Source organism: Chinchilla lanigera, unplaced genomic scaffold (genome assembly GCF_000276665.1).
Source record: "Chinchilla lanigera isolate Chin_1 unplaced genomic scaffold, ChiLan1.0 scaffold00028, whole genome shotgun sequence".
Classification (NCBI taxonomy): Eukaryota; Metazoa; Chordata; class Mammalia; order Rodentia; family Chinchillidae; genus Chinchilla; species Chinchilla lanigera.
In genome coordinates this window covers 19,444,650-19,448,387 of record NW_004955429.1, presented here as the reverse complement: position 1 = coordinate 19,448,387, position 3,738 = coordinate 19,444,650, and the positions used below count along the sequence as shown (strand labels likewise).

General features: G+C 52.6%; 1 protein-coding gene across 1 annotated transcript in view; it reads left to right on the top strand.

The window, feature by feature from the left end:
* Positions 1-3,554: 3,554 nt before the first annotated feature.
* Meig1 (meiosis/spermiogenesis associated 1) overlaps positions 3,555-3,738 on the top strand; it is a gene marked incomplete in the record, with an annotated part of 9,830 nt that continues 9,646 nt past the window's right edge. The window contains 1 exon segment of the mRNA XM_013515369.1: positions 3,555-3,727.

The following is a 3,738-nucleotide window of genomic DNA, read 5'->3' as shown; positions in this document are numbered from 1 at the left end:
CTGGGTCCGCGGGGGCACGGATCAAAGCCGGGGCTCAAGTGCGACAGGAGCGTGGCGGAGGAGAATGAGGCAGGAGGGTGGCGCCCGCCACAGAGCTCCCAGGCATCGGCGGCCTTGGCACGCAGCGGGTAGGGAAAGGGATAGGAACAGGAGGTGCACGCCGGATACCTGGATGCCCCCAGCGCTTCGTCCCCCACTGCAGCCATCTGGGCACCCCTATTACTTGGTGGGGCTGAGGCAGGCTCCAATAGTTTTCCAGGAAGGGCTGACCTTTCCCAACAGTTGTAGATCTACACTGATTACCCCAGTGATACCCTCGTTGACACTTAGTACAAGGACTGCCAGGTTTAGTTGAAGGGACAGATAATGCCTGTGCTTCCCTTATAGGTGTAGCAGAGCCATTACAGGCAAAATGTTCCTTACTGCCACAACGAAAACAAACAGCCTTGTTCTTTCTCCTTCCCCCAGCCTGTGGATGAACAACCTGAGTAATACCTGCTGCCAACGCAGCCCCTGTACACACGAGGGGCTGATATCTGCACGGATCCAAATCATCTATGACAAGGTAGCCCGTCTTTTGTGGGCTCTTAAAGCCTCTTTACACCATCTATTCGCATTTCAAAGGCCAGCAGTTGAACTATTCGTTTGCTAGCCTCTGTGTTACCTATGATCCTCTCACTAGCTTGCATTAAGGGTGTGGCGAAATCTTGAAAAGGCTCATCTGGGCCTTGATAAATAGAAGCCAAATTAAGGGATGTCTCACCCTTGGAAGGAAGTTCCCTCCAAGCCATGGCAGCCATCTTGGTTTGCTCATAGGCTGGCAGCTCAAAGGTCAGTTGATTATTGGTGATAGCAAAGGCACCTTCCCCGACTAGCATATCCTTTGTAATGGGTATGTTATGAACAGCATTATGAGCTGCCTGGTCTGCGCAATATTCAAAGAAGTTTCCTTTCCACAGTAAGTAATCACCTGGATTCAAATATGCTTTAGCTATTGCCTTCCAGTCATTTGGGGCCATAATCTGTTGTCCTGGAATCTCTACTAACCTCAGAGTAAAGGGAGCAGTGGGGCCGTAAGTAGCAACAGCTTGTTTGAACTCTTTCAGGGTTTTAACAGGTATGGCTTCATAATGACGTATAACTTGTCCCGAATTTTCAGGGACTTGAACTTCAGTTACAGGGTGGATATGCTGAAAACCCTCCATGGTCTCCCCTGCCCCTTTAGCTTCTTGTAATGCTAATTGCAAGGGAGACAGAGAAAATGGCTCTTCTCCCTGAGAGGCAGAAGGCACCTGTGTTGCAGCCATGTTTCCCCTAGCTGAAGAGGCTGGGATAGCCACCTGTGGCTCAGGCAAGTTAACTGGGCGTTGTGAAACGATATTTGCAAGGAAACCCCTCTCTGGTGAGGACAAGCCCCCCTTGTCCCCCACCACTCCTTCCTTCTTAACTTGGACCAGGCTAAAGGGCTCAGGCAGCGCAGCTGCTCCGCCCTCCAGGTCCGGCTTAGGGGCGGGACTTGATTTTAACATAACGTTCTGAGCCAAATCCTTCATGGTTACAAAACTTCAAACCAACATCCAGAAAATGAAATACAGGAGTCAAACATGCAACAAACACTTCTACAGAGACACACCCCGGGGGTCTTGGGACTCCACCTGCACTTTAATATCCCTTTCTCTTTGGCTTCTTTGAAGCCTGTATATTTTCTGGCCCTAAAAAACACGTACTCCCATGCTTTACACCTGGCGGGCTGGTACCACAGACTCCAGTGCTGAATACTAGCTGTGCCCCTTTTGGGAAGCGTTCTCACTGCCCTCTTAATCCCACCGGGGGTCCCTCCGTGGTCGCCCATTGTAGGGATCCGTTGGGTTCTTGCTATACCCTGGGAAGGATCGGTGGCAAGAATGAGGAAAAAATAGACAAGAGACAAAAAGCTGGCATCAAGGAGAGGTCCCCTCCCTCAGCAGAGAAGGGGAACGGCCCAAGAACCATAGAGCGTTTACCTATACCCTGGAGAGGCTGGTTACTTTTCACCTTGTTGTCCAGCACTCAGTTAACAAGCTACAATGGCTTGTTTCTGTGCTTCGAGGAGCTCCTGTGTTCTCAGGCTGGCTTCGTCCTGCACATATAATTACTTTGCAGCTTCAGCGGCTCCCAACAGTGGTACCTTCCAGGGGAGCTCTGGTTCTTCTGAGCATCGCTTCCTGGCTCCAGTGTAGCTCCCTCAGCCTGCTAGCACAGATCCTTCATCCCTCTGGCACAGACTTCCTAGATTCCACCACTGACCTCTGGGCCTTCCCAGTGCAGATCTGTGAAACAGGCCTGCGCTAGATATTGTTATGGGCTCTGGGCCCCCAGTTGGATTCGTGGGAGGCATTGTTAGGAGCTCTAGGTCTTCAGCTGGACTCATGCAGGACATTTCCGTGGGATCCCGGCCCTCAGCTAGCTTCCTTGGTCTTAGTGCGCAGACAGATTTCCTGCACTCTTTTGCATATCATTCTTTGGGTGACTATTATAATCTTATAACATATGCGTCCTGTATTATATCGTTCCTCTTGCAAAATCAGCCCCAAACCAACACACAAGGGTACTGAAGAAAGGAAGGATCCAGTGCATATCTTGCAAGGCTTCGCTGGCCTCACAAACCCCTGGTTAAACCGCAAAGCCAATGCAGGGCTGTCAGTTTAGGAGGGACCTAATCTGACCTGGTTTCAAGCGGATCACAGGCTGTGTTGCACAGCGCCAGGACCTGCTGGGTCCCACTGCAGCGAGCAGAGGGGGAGCGCAGGGGCCCAGGCTTTCCTGAGGGCGGTAAGGAAGGTAAGACAGCCAGCCTCACGCATCCCCTGCTGAAGCAGCTTCTTCCCGCGTTCCGCAGCAGTTCTGGACAACCAAGGAGATGAATGCACATTCCGCATACAATCTACAGTTCAGAGAACAATCAGGCTGAGGAAATACATGTGAGGGCTCTAAGTAAACAGTCGATTTTTAAAGAAGTTTTTTATAGTGTTCGCTGCATTTATGTAATTTAGTTGGTAATAATACAATTTGCGTTTAGCAATCAGCTCACACAATCCCTAAACCTTTAACTACCGGTTCCCATGAGCCCAATGAGCCGGCTCCAGCGCACCGCTGCCTTTTTCTCCTCCCCGCTCCAATTTACTACGTTCAAAACGTGCATCTTGAATCTCATCACTTTTCACTAAAATGGATTGTACTTAAACATAATAATGAAGAAGACAAAAATAAAGCTATAGATATAATTCTCCCTAACCGAGAGGAGGAATCTACAAACAGTGGCAGAAACGCCAGTGCTCTCGGATCTTGTTCGTTTTCTTAGGGACTCCGTCTGGGGTCTCAAAAGCAGAAAGCCGCACCTCCTCGCTCTCCACCCGCGCTCAGGCGCAGGGCGCCGGCTCTGGGAGACCCAGCCAGCCCGTCTCCAAACTGCCGCGTCTGCACGCCCACTGCCCGCTCACAGCGCGTGCGCACAGAGCCCACCGTGCGGGGCGGGGCTTGACCAGGGGCGGGGCATGGTCGCACCACGCCCCCAGCGTCTCGTTGCTAGGAGACGCGCGGGCAGCCAAGGAAAGCGCCGCAGTTGGCCTCCGCAGGCTCAGCCGCACCTCCGGAGCGGAGACCTCCTGCAGCTCAGAGCCGAGGGCGAGCTGCGCCCGGGCCCGGGCCCTCGGCCGTGCCGAGCGCGGGTAACCGGGTCGCCGGGCGGGTGGGAGGGCC